The following is a 16,029-nucleotide window of genomic DNA, read 5'->3' as shown; positions in this document are numbered from 1 at the left end:
CCCGTGTGACAGGCCCTTCTGAGTGTGACAAGCGTGGGAAACGTCTACACAACAGCACGTAACTTCGCAGCCTTAATGTTGTATCTCCAGGGCTGCCACTTGCAAACATGTGAACATCTGAGTGTCCACATGAATAAAAACAGCAATGGACGGAAACACCCTTCCACGCTCAAACCCACGTGTTCACCCTGATACTCCAAACAACAGCAGCAGTGACAATCCGCTGCTTGGGAGATACTAGGAAACCAACTACATATTTTGAAAATATTAAATAAGGGATATTTGTATATAATACTATGTAATATTTTGTAAATGGGGAAAAGAATGAAGCGTGGATCTGGCCTTTCCTGTACGAAACGCACCTTCGGTAATCAGAGTCGACGAGAGAAAGCTTCTTTATAGAAGCATTCCAGTGAACAAAAGGAGGAAAAAAGGATTTTAAAAATTAGAAAACCACCTTTTCGCATAATCGGCATGACAACATAATCCGGGCAATGATCGTGAAAAACCAGGCATTCCGCGGCCCCCATTTGAGGCACACAACACCATCTGGGAAGTAGTCTTGACAAAAACAATCGAACCGAAGCTCTAAGCTCCAGAAATCCAGAGGACAGAGCTACAGGCTAAAAGATACCACGGGAATGCAATTAGCAAAACCCAGACCTACAGGACAAATAATTTGGTTCCTTCAACAAATACAAAGGGTGGGGAGGAGAAGGGGAGAAATCAGAGATGAGATTAGAAGAGAATTAAATGGCCTTATCAGTCAATTACAGTGATTTGACCTTCTTTAGATCCTGATTTGAAAGAACTATAAAAAAAATGAGACAATCTGAAAAATATTTTAAATGAATGGATATTTGATGATGCTAAGTCGTTGTTAATTATTTTAGATGTGGTATTGTTATAATGGTTATTTTTTTTAAGAGTTTTACTATTTTAGAGGGCCATAGTGAAGTGCTTATAGACAAAATGTGATAGCTGAGATTTGCTTCAAAATAATCCACAGGGAGTGTACACATGTAAAAAGGTTGAGTATGTGTTGATAATTGGGTTTTTTTTTTTTTTTGAGTTGATAATTGTTAAGCTGGGTGGTGAATACATGAAGATTTATTATACTAATTTTCTTCTCAATATTTATGAAAATGTAATGAAATTTTCCATAATAAATTGTATCTCCCCCAATTTTTATCTCTAGGATAATTAACGCATATATTCCACCCAGTAAATATTTTATTTAGTGCAAACCTGTACCAGTGATGTAGGTAGGACTAGCCAACCTGTCTGGACTCAGTTTCCAATCCTGGGTCAGTGATTTACCGGCTCCTGCTGGGGCAGGTGTGGCAAAGGTCCACAAAATAAGCAATTTCAATTCAATACTCCATTAAGCATGAAAGATGTGTGAGAAGCAATTTTTGATCACTAGTATCTCACCACCCAGTTTGTAGGCGAGAGACAAGAGGTGTGCGTACATGTAAGCGGGGATATTCACGCCCATTACATCAAGAATACCAAGCGGGGGCCGCCTCCGTCACCCGGGGCTGACACACACCCTCTGCACCATAACCAGGTTGCGAGAGGCTCTTCTGAGCACACCGGGCATCTGCCCTGTCTTACACCCCCAACGGTCTAGTAGATTCTGAAAGCAGGCTTGTTTTAGGTCAAAGTTCACTGCGGATTGACTAGAAAATGCTTCCTCCAGCTGGGATGCTGGAGCGCACGTCTTGTTCCTGGGGTGCCTCCGCAGTTGTCCAGCAGCCCTCTCCGTCTCCTCGAGGGGTCAGCGCAACTGAACGGGACGCAGACACCTCGCAGGAAGGACAGTGCAAGGCGCCCTCCCCGAGTGCAATCGTGCCAGCATCGCACACGCTGGTACTGGCACCTCTACTGAAAAACCACGTGCCCAACGCCAAATGGTTCATTGTGTCAAGTCCCACATCACTTCACCTTGTTTTAGGGGCAGAGGATGCAAGTAGGAGCTGAGGCGACAGCCTCGTCGAAGAGCCGGCAGTGGGAACGCGCGGTGAAGAGCTTTCAGAAGTAAAAGTAAGTAGACGCTCCGTGTCCTTGAGCCAGTGTTCTCTTCTCAAGCACCCACTGCCCTTCCAGCTGCCGGGACCAGTGCTTGGAACGATGCTCAGCGCGGCCGCGAGGCGTCAACCCCCGCTGCTCCACTTTCAGGGAAAAAGCCGCTGTGCAGTGGCCACGCGCGCACGCGGGTCTTGGGGTCGCTCTCGGGCAGGACAGACTCCGAGGACTTGCAAGTGATGACCAAGCGCCACCTCAGCCGCGGGCGAAGCAAGGAGCTCAGAGCTGCAGCTGACCGCGTCGTGCTTTGTTCGCTCGATCGCTGGGTCTGGCCCCTCTTGTTCCACACCAGCCCCTGGTCACTGCGCGGGGCCGCGTCCGCTCCCAGCTGGGCCATTGCCAAAACAGACTTATGGCTGCACTGCCCTCGTGGGAAGGACTCTGCTGCTTTCTGGTCTGGTTTTTCAACTTTTTCTTCATCTAGGAGGTCATTACGGCACAGGTGGCTCTTGTTATAGCTCCACTTTCAGAAATGAGGCCCCCCCCCCCCCCCCCCCCCCCCCCCCCCGCTCAGCTGGACTAGGACTCCAGGGCTTTTCCTAGTTGCACTGTTCTTTTACTCCCAACTCCAGGCAGGAAAATGCAGGCCTCGCTCGTCCTTGGCGGTCAGACCAGGGCAGAGTTGAAACCCCCCCCCCGCCCCTCCCCCCAGGAAGTGGCTGATAGCTCGCGGAGCCCACGGCATCTTCTGGAGGGAACCGCCCCCAGCCTGCAAAATAGCCTGAGGACACAAGAAGCCGGTCTCAGAGATGTTACTGAAAATTCTGCCTCTGTTTCCATCATTTCAATAATTCAGATAATCTCTTACAGGTCATCGAATGCCCCCATGCCACACCTGCAGCTACAAAACTTTCTGCTTTCACCATTTATTGGACACTTAGAACTATCTGGTCAGCTTGGCTAGGGATACATTCTGATTCCCGAGCTACGAGCTACGCGGTGAAGGGGGGAGCCCTGTCCGTGGCAGGACTGTAGGGCAGAATGCTGACCCTGTAACCTCTGCAAGCAGCGTTTCACCTTTGCCTGGAGGATTCTCTTTTGACAAAACCCTTTGGGGGGGGGGGGCTGGGTGGGGAACAGCCCTTGGGGCAAAGCCAAGATGAACGGGAGTAAAACTAAAAGAACAAAATTGTTCTGGTTAATATATTTACTCAGGGCAGGCAAGGCTGAATGGCTAGGAGACCCTAGACCAGAAGACAAAAACAAAACAGAAACAGTAGATGGAGGGGTAGGAAACAGCGCTGAGAGCAGGGCTTTATGGGGGGCGGGGTGTTCACTTGGGGGAAGTTTTGTGGGGCAGTAGCTCCGCCCCTCCATCAGCCCCTCTTGCACCCCACCTCCTCAAACCTGGGGGGAGAGGGAGCCCCCAGTGTGGGGCTGCAGGTTCAGGAGGGACAGTCTGGGGAAAGGCTTTCAGAACACGAGGCTAGAGGCGACCCTGCAAGAATCTGGAAACTCCCCCGCCTCCCTGCAAATATGGGGAGGATGCTGGTTTTCCCAGCGTTTGTGAACTGGGGGTTTGAGGAACTTTATTTACATTTCTACACTTCTGTGTAGTGACCCCGGCGGCGAGAGGGCTGGGCCCATCCGTGCCGCTGACTATGGATGCACCCCCCTCCTGCAGGCCCAGGATCCGATTCAGCAAAATTTGTGCTGAATTAATTTTGGTTACTATGAAGATGCTGGTTTTAAATTGGGAAGAAGAGCCTGCATACGGATCTGTCTGTCCCTTTCAGGCCTAGAGTCTGGCTGGTGAACAAGACCGTTTTCATTTGGTGCCATAAATAACACATTCAGAAAGATTCTATCAATTCAGTCCTGTGGAAATATTGGTGTCAGAATTAGCAACACTGCGCCCTTTGTATGTCGGGAGCCCTGTAATAAAGAGCCCGCTAATACCCTCCCCAGCAGACTTTATTAATCACACCTTACAAAGGAGCCCTGTTTGCTAAGAGATGGATACAAAGAGGTTGATACATAGTCTGCTATTCATTTTTATTTTCCATATAGTTACTTTTTAAACAAATTAAAAGAATCATCTGTAAGTGTTTCATTATAAAAGATACTATAGTCACAGAACTTGGAAAACCAAGGGGAGAAAAGAATCACACACTTCTCCCATGCTGGCACAAGCCATGTGAGCACAGTAGTATATTTCTAGGAACATTTTGATATATTTCTTTGCAGTTTTTCATTGTTTGATTTTTTTGAAAATTATAAAAACTTGCAAACATACCGAAAATAATATAACTGGCACCTCCATGCTGACCACTAAAATTAAAAACCTGCTAGCATTTTACTATGTAATCGTATACATGCAATCACTGTATCCCTCTCTTTTAAATAGCCAAAGGATGATAGATACAGCAAAGGCGCCCACCCTGGGATTCCGTCCGCCCCCCCCACACCCACATGTTGGTGGCTGAGTGATTCCTCATTTTTTACTGCATATCACGTGTACCCATAAACATCTACTGTTTTTTTGTGTCTTTGAAATATACATAAGTGATAACCTCTTATATCTTTTTGCTCTTTATTTTTCCTTCCAACGTGATGTTATTGCAACTCACACTGTCTGCGTTCACCTGGGGGGTCAGTGCAGCGGCCCATCCCCTCCCGCCCCCCCAGCACGCCGTCCTGCTGCAGCCGTGAAGCCGGTCACGGCTCAAGACTGTCCCCAGCTTCACCCTTCTCCAGTGGCTGCCCCATCATAGCTCATCCTGGTCAGCTCAGGTGATGGGGACGGCGCCCCGTTCCTTTCCCAGGACCGTCCATCAGTTCCAGACAGGACTCCAAACCGCACCCCCATCCCTTCTCACACCCGCGCCCTTCGTACTCACATCCCCTTCCTTCTTCGTAGGTCACGTTTGCGTCCACCTCCCAGCCTCTGCTCATACCCTTTCCACAGCCTGGAATATTCTCCCCTCTTGACTTGTTCAATCCTTCACCACCGAGCTCAAGGCCTCTCCTGCACGAAGCCTCCCCTGCCAGCTCAGGCTTTCCGCTGTTCCTTTCATTGTGCTCTCTGGCCAGAGTTACCGGGACTCCAGGGTACCTACTCATAAATACAGAGAGGTGGGACACGATACCCAGTGGTGACTACCGTTTATTGAACCTATTATATACTAGTCAGTGTGTATGCTTCCACGTCAATCTCCACCACAAGTCGGAGAAGTAGGTATTATTAGCAAATGTCATGTATTCACATTCTAAGATCCTGAAATTTGAGATTGATGGCATCTCAACTGCAGTTGCCTGGAGGAAGTCTGACTTCTCCAGGGAAGATCCGCATTGGCTTTTGCCAGAATCAGGGAGCGCCACAGAGGCCACTTCAAAACGGATGCTATGCTCGCCAGTGCGAATTCAGTCCACTGACCGATCACGATGGGCTTTGGCTTCAAATCTTCGCGCGAGTTTTATTTCCTTGCTTCCCCGCGTGCCCGGGTGGAGGCAGGTGTGCTCCCTCACTCCCCCGTCTGCCTGGCTGAGTCATTTCTCTTTACCCCCCACCCAGTGAATGATTTTAGCGTCTCAGCTTTGCACACGGGTCTCCGCTAGGCTCTCCATCTCAGGCATTTTTTATTTCTTAGTGGTGTCGACTATAACGCTCTATGAAATCATGGCTTGCATCTTCAGCTCTGTGATCTAGGAATCTCATTCAGAAATGAAAAAAGAAATGAAGGACTTAGTTCAGAGCCTGTGGATGCAGGTGAGCGAAGGACAAGCGCGACGGCACTTACAGACGCTTGTCGATTGATGCGTCGGTGGCTGTGTCTGACTCCACGTTCCTGGAAATTAGTCTAGATTCTCAGTTGATCCACTTCGCTCGGAATCCCGGGCTCGGGGGAGCAGTCTTTCCAGGAGGTACACCCAGCTTGGTAGACAAACTCACCCAGGCAAACGAGCGACATTCAATCTGTCCTCACTTGGATCGTCAGTCAGGGCTGAAGGGCGAGGAAGCTGGAGCACATCTCAGAGCAGAGCAGGGGGCCGGGGGGCGGGGCTCGCAGCTCACCTTCCACCTCCAGCTCAGACACTCTGAAGGCCAAGTTCTCTGACATCTCCCACCCACACTCAAGCTGGCTTGAAAACTCCTGTCCGAGGTCATTTTCTTCCACTTGTCCTTAGTTAAGCGTTCTTTCCGAGCCAACGACAAGTTCGAGGACTTGTCAGCAATTCCACACCCCACACCCCACACCCCAGGTGAATCGCAGAGACACACTGTCGCGTGAGTCCGCTTAAGTAAAGTTCAAAATAAGCAAAGTCAACTCCCAGTGAGGAAGCAGAGGGTCCCCTGTGGGCGGGCAGGGATGGAAGGGGCTCACAGGGGGCTCCTGGGACGCTGCTGGTGCTATTTCCATCCCTGTTCGCTTTGCTACATTAGTTCATTTCGTGGGCATTCTTGGAGCTCAGTCCTCAGACATTGTGCACTTCTCTGTATGAATTATGCTCAACTAAAAGGTTTACTTGAACAAGGTAGATCGAGAGTAGTCTGTATATATAACTGTGTAACTGAATCACTTCACTGCGCACCTGAAACTAACAACACTATTACAATCAACCATATGCCCCAAAATGTAAAATAAACATTTTTTTTAAGTATTCTGAAAACAACTGAGGTTTTGGGAGATTACTCCCAAGGGGGAACACACTCATAAAGGGAGGGAGGCAGTGAGGAAAACAGAAAGGAGAAGAGGTGATTGGAGTAACGGAACCAGTTGGAGCTGCTGGGAATCAGCTCTCCGGGTAGGACGTCAATACTGATTCCCAGCCGGGCTTCCCTCGAAAGCAGCATTCGTGCCCCTGTCAAGGCTGCTAGGATGGCAGCGGCCTCAACACACTTCTAAGATGCTGTTTTAGCAAGCACTCAAAGGGAAAACTGAAAAACAGGCTGGCCATTTCCAGCGACAACCGGTGGCTTTTCCGCGGCCTCGGGCCTCCCCTGCAAGCGCAAGGGCTGGCTTGCCTGGGCGCCCGAGGTGTCTACCCTGCCCTGCGCTGTGAATCTCTTACTGGTTGACTGCTTCAGTGCTCAGAGGGGTCCTGGGCAGGACAGGTGGCCCAGGAAAGCATATCAGGGCGCCACCCATCCACCCTATGGAAGGGGGTGGTGCAGCTGTGCTGTGACCTCCCCTGGGACCCTGTGCTCCCTCCAGGAATAAGGGAGACATTTCAGGCTGTCAGGGTAGCGAACTGAAGCTTTATGAAGCTGACAGCGTTGCTGGCGAGGATTTTTACGCATGCATCGCCTAGGTCCCCGTCTCTCGGGCTTGGTTTGTGATACATACAGGTTTGCGTGCAAACACGCCACCCATCTGTTCCCACGGAAACTTATATCCAGTTCTGTGGACTCTTTCTCCCACTTACAAAGCAGCCTGTGTGCAGAGGGGGAGTGACCCCGAGATGTGGAGATTTATGCTGGGACCAGCCCAGGGGTGGGGACAGGGTTCCAGGGACCCGGCGCGGCGGAAAGCAGAGCTGTGTCTGCAGTGCTCGGGGACGTGTGTACATCTGTTGGCCGGACGAGGAGAGAAGGGGACTTCCTCCTGCACAAGCCCTGTTGCCTGAGGCTTCGGGAGAAAGCTGAGACCCTATTTCCTGTATCCAGGGAAAGAAAAAAATCCATCAGGCAAATGACTCAAGGTTCCAACTGCAGGATGGGGCTTTATGTGCAGAGTCCTGGGTCTGGTTCCTGAGCCCCTTGGAGTCACTTACTCAGTGAACTGCCTTGTAAATGACAACCTGACAGCCAGTCGCTGACACCTGCCACATCCAGAGGCCTCCAAAACTGCTTCCAGACACACCAGCGTTTTTTGGTTTTTGTTTTTTGTTTTGAGGTACGCGGGCCTCTCACTGCTGTGGCCTCTCCCGTTGCGGAGCACAGGCTCCGGACGCGCAGGCGCAGCGGCCACGGCTCACGGGCCCAGCCGCTCCGCGGCACGTGGGATCCTCCCGGACCGGGGCACGAACCCGCGTCCCCTGCATCGGCAGGCGGGCTCTTAACCGCTGCGCCGCCGGGGAAGCCCGCGTTTTTCTTTTTAATGTTGTTAGAAACCAAGGGGAAGTTGTGAGACCGCGGATCGCCAGCACACGTTACAGGGAACGGCCGCAGGAAGACGACGCTTTGCTCTGTGTGTGGCCGAACGTGGCGAGATGCCATCTCCGGCTTGGCGCCCGTGGCCTCTCTAGGCAGCGAGGCCCCCGAAGCACCAGCAGCCCGTGATGCGGGGCAGGTGCACTTGCCCCGTTTTCTCATCTGTGCTGGGGCAGAGGGTCCCTCTGTTTCCTCCGAGGACTGTCCTGACCCGGAGACAGAGCTTCTTGCTGCTTAACAGCTCAGCAGCTGGAGGAAAACCAACTGTTTCTTCCTTTACAGCAGCCTGTGTTCTCTGGGAAATAACGAGGCACGATTCTTGCCAACCGTCCTGGAAACCCTACCTCCTGCCTCGCCCCCGCGGTTATGCGGATGTAGACGCGGCTTCCCTAAGGGGAGCAGCCCGGCTCAAATCGCTTCCTCCCACCACGGTGGGTGGGCGGCAGCTTAAAAGTCTACTGCCGCAGAGCACAGGGAGATCAGCTCGGTGCTCTGTGACCACCTAGAGGGGTGGGATAGGGAGGGTGACGCATGAGGGAGGGGATATGGGAACATATGTATATGTATAACTGATTCATTTTGTTGTAAAGGAGAAACTAACACACTATTGTAAAACAGTTATACTCCAATAAAGATGTTAAAAAAAAAAAAGTCTAGGGTAGGACGGGAATAAAACACAGACCTACTAGAGCATGGCCTTGAGGATACGGGGAGGGGGAAGGGTAAGCGGTGACGATGTGAGAGAGCGGCAGGGACATATATACACTACCAAATGTAAAATAGAGAGCTAGTGGGAAGCAGCCGCATAGCACAGGGAGATCGGCTCGGTGCTCTGTGACCACCTAGAGGGGTGGGATAGGGAGGGTGGGAGGGAGGGAGACTCAAGAGGGAGGGGATATGGGAACATATGTATATGTATGACTGAGTCACTTTGTGATAAAGCAGAAACTAACACACCATTGTAAAGCAATTCTACTCCAATAAAGATGTTAAAAAAAAAAGTCAACATCTCGACGATTTTTGCAGAAGCGACAGCTGTCTGGAATACGCATGTTGAGCGCACACGAGTTTAACACGTCTCCCCAAGGCAGCAGACTTTTCCCTCCTTCCGAACGTGCTGAATACACGTGAGTAGGAGACCAGGAGACCGAAGGCCCAGCTCCCGGCCCAGCCTCGCGACGAACATGCTGCAGAACCCCTGAGCCGTCGCTTCCATGTCTGCAAAATGGGGGTCCAAACGACGCCTCCTTCAAAGAAGTCAAGGAATTTTACATTTTAAAAATATTTTAAAATTTTATTGAAGTATAGTTGATTAGGACTTTTAAATATATGAAAAAAGGTATGGGAGAGCTCTGGAGAAACTCCACAACCAAAAATGTTATATTACTAAGCTATGAAACATGGCCAGCGTAACTTGTTATGATGAATTGAGCAAAACGCCTGCTGTGATCTCCACCGATCTGCTCATACCGTTTCCATGAATAATAACCAGCTAGCAGAAATGGACACATCAGGGATTCAAAACTACTGATTGGCTGGGCAGAGAACTGGGGGAAGGAGGTGGCAAAATTTTTGTTAACTTATAAAAAAGTTAAAAAGGAAAAAATGGAGATATATGTGCTTCAGACACACATAAGAGGGGGACAAAAAGAATAAGCACATCTCAGTCTAGAAGAAGAAGCCGGGCAGTGGAGGACAGGAAGGAAGTCGCTTCCTGAGTTCCCATCTGGCCCAGTGGAGAGGATCGGTCGTCTGTGTCCACTTTCCCTCCCCAACTGGATGACAGGTGCTGGAAGGCAAGGCCTTTCATGGCTGGGGCCTGGTGCCTGAGCCCACGGCTGGCAGGGTGGTCCCCACTCTATGGACTGGTGCAGATGCTTCAGTCCAAGTTCACCTGGTAGAGGGAAGAGGAAAGTCCTGGCAGCCGCCGGTCAATGTCCACTATGTCTGGTCCACCGAGCTGGGCTGCTGTCACTAGAAGGAAGATGACTCAGGGTCAGCTGACCGTGGAGTCCTGGCCCGTCTAGCTGAAGCCCACCTCACGGGACTGCTGTTTGGAGCCCCCACCCCTTCTGCTCTCACTCTCTCCCCCTCCTTACTCTACACTCTTCCGGGTCTCTTCTACCCCTCAGCTCTCCTGGAGGGTCCTGGCTCCACCAGGGGGTCCACAGCAAGGTCCTGGAGGTCATGTTGAACACGGCGCTCAAGTTCTCTTCCATCGCAGAAAGACGCTGGGAGGAGGAGCACAGGATGTCTGCAAGCTGCACTGATGCCTCCTCTGGGTTTCATACAAACGAAACTCCACTTCATCTCACCACACACCCCCTCTCGCTCTAGACACGGGGAGGGGGAAGGGGAGCTAGTCCTGCCTTTGCTCCTTAAATATTTCCAGTAATGGTAGCATCAGACTCTGCCCCTTTCAGGTCCTGGCAAGTCACCTGGCTAGGAGGGCGGCCTTTCTAATGTCCACAGAATCCGGAAACATAGATGCTGCTAAATTCACCTCTCCTCATGGCCCATTGCCAAGGAAAAACAGGCGCTATGTTCGTTTAGAGGCCTTTGGAGACAGGAGGGTGGATGAAGTGGCCTCCGGAACTCCAGGCTCAGGAAATTCTGACAAACTCAGAAATGTAGGTTTAAGATACCAGCAGCCTTCACACAATGAGACCCTTTTTAGCATTTGCTGCTGCAGGCTGATGAGCTGAATTAATCACTGTTCTTTGCAATCAGCTAAGGAAAATGGCCGTTCCTTCAAACGCAGCTGTCAGCAATGACTATGAATTGGTTCATTTGATGTGCAAAGATGCCCTGTGGGGTGGATCGTCAGCCCAATGAATTCTTACTTCGATGTGACTTGAAACAGAATGTTGGAAGTGACAAGCTGTGAATGAACAAGATGGGGTAATAAACAGCAGTGTCTGAGTCTCACTAAGGCACCACGAAGAGATACAAGCGGCGAATTTTAAAGTTGACGGGTAAAAGTCATAATCCTAACTATGATGTCTAAAGTTTACTGAACACTCATTATGTCCTCGGCACTGTACTAAGAACATTATTTGCCTTATCTCAACTACCATTAAAATATATCCCAGTAGGTCTGTTTGCTATTGACACCTGCCATCAAAATCACAGGCCCATGTCAATGGTCCAAATGTACGAATTAACAGACAGAGATTATCAAGGTGGATCAAACTGTATGTTGTCTACAAGAAACCCACTTTAAATATAAAGTTACATACAGATTAAAAGTAAATGGGTGGAGAAAAGTATACCATGCTAACCTAATCAAAAGAAAACAGGAGTAGCTACATCAATTTCAGGCAGAACAGACTTCAAAGTAAGAAAAGTTTCAGGGCTATCGAAGGGCATTACATTTGGATAAAGGGGCTGATTCTCCAGGAAGACATAACAGTTCTTAAAGAGCATGTGCTGGGTCTTCCATGGGTTTGAGCCCTGGTCCAGGACGATCCCACATGCCGTGAGCAGCTAAGGCTGTACACCACAACTACTAAGCCTGTGTGCCACAACTACTGAAGCCCGCGCGCCTAGAGCCCATGCTCTGCAACAAGAGAAGCCACCGCAATGAGACTCCTGTGCACCTCAATGAGAGAGCCCACATGCCCTGGACCCTGAGGGCCACAACTAGAAAGAGAAAAAAAAAAAATCTGCACACCACAACTAGAGAGAAGCCCGTGTGCCGCAACAAAAGATCCTGCATGCCTCGATGAAGATCCTGCATGCCGCAACTAAGACCCAACGCAGCCAAAAAATAAAAAAATTAAATTAAAATAAAAGAAGAAAGGTCTAAAATCAGCAATATAACTTTCACCTTAGGAAACTAGAAAAAGAAGAGCAAATAAAATCCACAGTAAGCAGAAGAAAAGAATATGAATTAGAGCAGAAATCAATGAAATTTAAAATAGGAAATCAGTACAGAAAATCAACGAAACCAAAAGGCGGTTCTTTAAAAAGATCAATAAAATTGACAAACCTCTAGCCAGGCTAACTAAGAAAAAAGAGAGAGAGTACAAATTAGTGATATCAGAAATGAAAGAGGGATATCATTTGCATATTCCAGTATGAAAAACTCTGTGCCCACAAATTTGATAAACCTAGGTGAAATGGACCAATTCCTTATAAGATACAATCTGCCAAAACTCACACAAGAAGAAATAGACCATCTAAACAGGCCTGTATCTATTAAACATCTTGAGTCAATAATTAATAACCTTCCAAAACAGAAAACACCAGACCCAGATGGGTTCACTTGTGAATTCTACCAAACATTGAAAGAAGAAATGATATCAATTCTCTACAGCCTCTTTCAGAAGACAGAAGTGGAGAGAATACTTCCTAACTCATTCTATGAGGCAAGTATTATACCAAAATCAGACAAAGACATGGGAAGTAAGGAAATCTATAGACCAATATCTCTCAAGAATATAGATACAAAAAATTCTCAACAAAATATTAGCAATGTATAAAATGAACTATACACCATGACCATGTGAGATTTGTTCCAGGCATGCAAGGGTAGTTCAACATTAGAAAATCAATAAATATAATCAATCATATCAACTAACTAAAAAATAAGTTACATGATTATGTCAACAGATGCACAAAAAGCATTTGATAAAATCCAACATCCACCCACGATAGAAACTCTCAGTAAACTAGGAATAGAGAGAAGCTTTGTCAACTTGATAAAGATTACCAAAAAACTGACATACCTAATGTTAAACATGAAACTTTCCCACTTATATAAGTTACAAGGCAAGGATGTCCCCTCTCACCACTCCTTTCCAAAGAGTGGAAGTCTTTCCTAATGCAATAAGGCAAGAAAAGGAAATAAAAAGCTTACAGATTGGGAAGGAAGACATAAACCTGTCTTTGTTGACAGGTGATATGATGACTATGTAGAAAATCTAAAAGAATTGACAAAAAACCTCCTGGAGCTAATTGATTATAGTAAGGCTGCAGGATATATTGTGTTAATATACAAAAGTCAATTGCTTTCCTTTATATTAGCAATGAACAAGTGGAGTCTGAAATTAAAAGCGCAATACCATTTACATTAGCACCCCCAAAATGAAATACTTAGTTATAAATTTAACAAAATACGTGGGACTTCCCTGGTGGCACAGTGGTTAAGAATCCACCTGCCAATGCAGGGGACATGGGTTTGAGTCCTGGTCCGGAAAGATCCCACACACCACAGAGCAACTAAGCCTGTGCGCCGTAACTACTGAGCCTGTGCTCTAGAGCCAGTGAGCCACAACTGCTGAGCCTGCGTGCCACAGCTACTGAAGCCCATGCACCTAGAGCCCGTGCTCCGCAACAAGAGAAGCCACCGCAATGAGAAGCCCACACACCATAACGAAGAGTAGCTCCTGTTCGACGCAACTAGAGAAAGCCCACACACAGCAATGAAGACCCAACGCAGCCAAAAAAAAAAGTAAAGATCTACATGAAGAAAACTACCAAACTCTGATGAATGAAATCAAAGAACTAAATAAATGGAGAGGTATTCCATGTTCATGAGCAGCAAGATTCAATACTGTCAAGATGTCAGTTCTTCCCAATATAATCTACAAATTCAATACAATTCCAGTCGAAATCCTAGAAAACTGATTCTAAAGTTTATGTGACAGGCAAAAGACCTAGACTAGCCAACACAATATTGAAGAAGAACAAAGTCAGAGGCCTGATATTACCTGACTTCAAGACTTATTATAAAGCTACAGTAACCAAGGTAGTGTGATATTGGTTAAAGACTAGACAAATAGATCAATGCAACAGAATAGAGAACCCAGAAATACACCACATAAATATAGTCAACTGATCTTTGACAAAGTAGCAAAGGTAAAACAATGGAACAAAGATAATAGTGCTTGAACAACTGAACACCCACATGGAAAGAAATGAATCTAGACAGACCACACACCCTTCACAAAAATTAATCCAAAACAGATCATAGACCAACATGTAAAACACAAAATAATAAAACTCCTAAAAGATAACATAGGAGAAAATCTAGGTGACCTTTGGTATGGTGATGACTTTTTATATTGAACACCAAAGGCATGATCCATGAAAGAAAAAATTGATAAGTTGGACTTCATTAAAATTAAAAACTTCTGCCCTGCAAGAGACACTGTCAAGAGGATGAGAAGACAAAACCACAGACTGGGAAGAAATATTTGCCAAACACATATCTAATAAAGGACCGTTATCCAAAATATACAAAGAGCTCTTAAAATTCAACAACAAGGAAACAAAAACCTGATTAAAAAATGGGCCAAAGATCTTGACACCTCACCAAAGAAAACATACAGATGGCAAATAAGCACATGAAAAGACGCACCATATCATATGCCATCAGGGAAATGCAAATTAAAATAACAATGAGATACAGGTACACTTCTCTTAGAATGGCCAAAATCCCAAACACACACTAGCAAGCGTGTGGAACAACAGGAATTCTCATTTATTGCAGGTGAGAATGCAAAAGTGTACAGCCACTTTGGAAGACAGTTTGGTGGTTTCTTACAAAACTAAACATACTTCTTACCATACAGTACACTAATTATGTCCCTCGGATTTACCCAAAGGAGTTAAAAACTTATGTGCACACAAAAACCTACGCGTGAACATTTATAACAGCTTTATTCATAATTGTCCAAACTTGGAAACAACCAAGATATGTCTTCAGTAGGTGAATGGTTAAATAAATGTGGCTCTTGAGAAAAGCATTCAGTAGAAGTTTCGTGTCCCTGATAAACTCCAGATAGCCACTTTGAGAGACATAACGGTCCCCTTGAAGTACTCCTTTCTATTTATTTATTGATTTATAATTTAAAAAAATTTTTGCCACACTGCCCGGCTCGCAGGATCTCAGTTGCCACGACCAGGGATTGAATCCAGGCCCCTCGCAGTGGAAGCATGGACTCCTAACCACTGCAAAGCCAGGGAAGTCCCTTATTTATTTGTTTGTTTATTTATTTATTATCTTTTTTTAGGTTGTGCATTTTTTTAAGTTGACGATTAGCACATCTCCTTTCCCTGCTTCCTCCTCCCCCTCGATCTCCTCCTCATCTTCGTTAGACAGTTGTACGCATTGAGGTTTAATGGACACACGATACATGGAACATATGTAAATCATATAATAAGGTGTTTTGACACGTGACGTCATCACGGAACTGTGACCTCATCACGACAATCAAGATAGTGAACACGGCCATGGCCTCCAAAAGTTTCCTCACGCCCCTTGGTAATCCTTCCTAATGCCCCCTCTCTGCAGCCAGCCACCGATCTGCTTTCCGTCACTCAGTCAACTCCTTTGTAAATTCCAGTCTGGCAAATAGGTCTCCGTCTTGTTCCAGGCCTTAATTTCTCTTAATTCAAGGCCCCTGGCAAACTCACACCTCACACCAACTTTTAAAAGTCTTCCTCATCACCCCTTCTTATACTTAGAGAGGGGTATTTCTCCCCTCCATGTATATAAGGACTCACTTTTGAGGCCCTTTAATTATGTCTCCCATCTTTTTTTTTTTTTTTTTTTTTTTTTTTTTTTTGCGGTACGCGGGCCTCTCACCGCTGTGGCCTCTCCCGTTGCGGAGCACAGGCTCCGGACGCGCAGGCGCAGCGGCCATGGCTCACGGGCCCAGACGCTCCGCGGCACGTGGGATCTTCCCGGACCGGGGCACGAACCCGTGTCCCCTGCATCGGCAGGCGGATCCTCAACCACTGCGCCACCAGGGAAGCCCATGTCTCCCATCTTTATACATTTTCAGTCTTGCTCTCATCCCATAAGGGCTGGAGGCCAGGTGGAGGGCACATACACTCCT

At 47.4% G+C, this 16,029-nt stretch overlaps 1 long non-coding RNA gene across 1 annotated transcript in view; it reads right to left on the bottom strand.

The window, feature by feature from the left end:
• Positions 1-9,452: 9,452 nt before the first annotated feature.
• The window catches only part of LOC131763896 (uncharacterized), a 49,068-nt gene continuing 42,491 nt past the window's right edge, over positions 9,453-16,029 (bottom strand). Inside the window, exon 4 of the long non-coding RNA XR_010842401.1 lies at positions 9,453-11,063. This is a non-coding gene — a long non-coding RNA (uncharacterized lncRNA). The remainder of the gene's footprint in view (positions 11,064-16,029) is intronic.

Source organism: Kogia breviceps, chromosome 10, assembly GCF_026419965.1.
Source record: "Kogia breviceps isolate mKogBre1 chromosome 10, mKogBre1 haplotype 1, whole genome shotgun sequence".
Lineage (NCBI taxonomy): Eukaryota > Metazoa > Chordata > Mammalia > Artiodactyla > Physeteridae > Kogia > Kogia breviceps.
The sequence above is the reverse complement of the archived record's forward strand: the minus strand, read 5'-3'. Positions and strand labels throughout refer to the sequence as shown.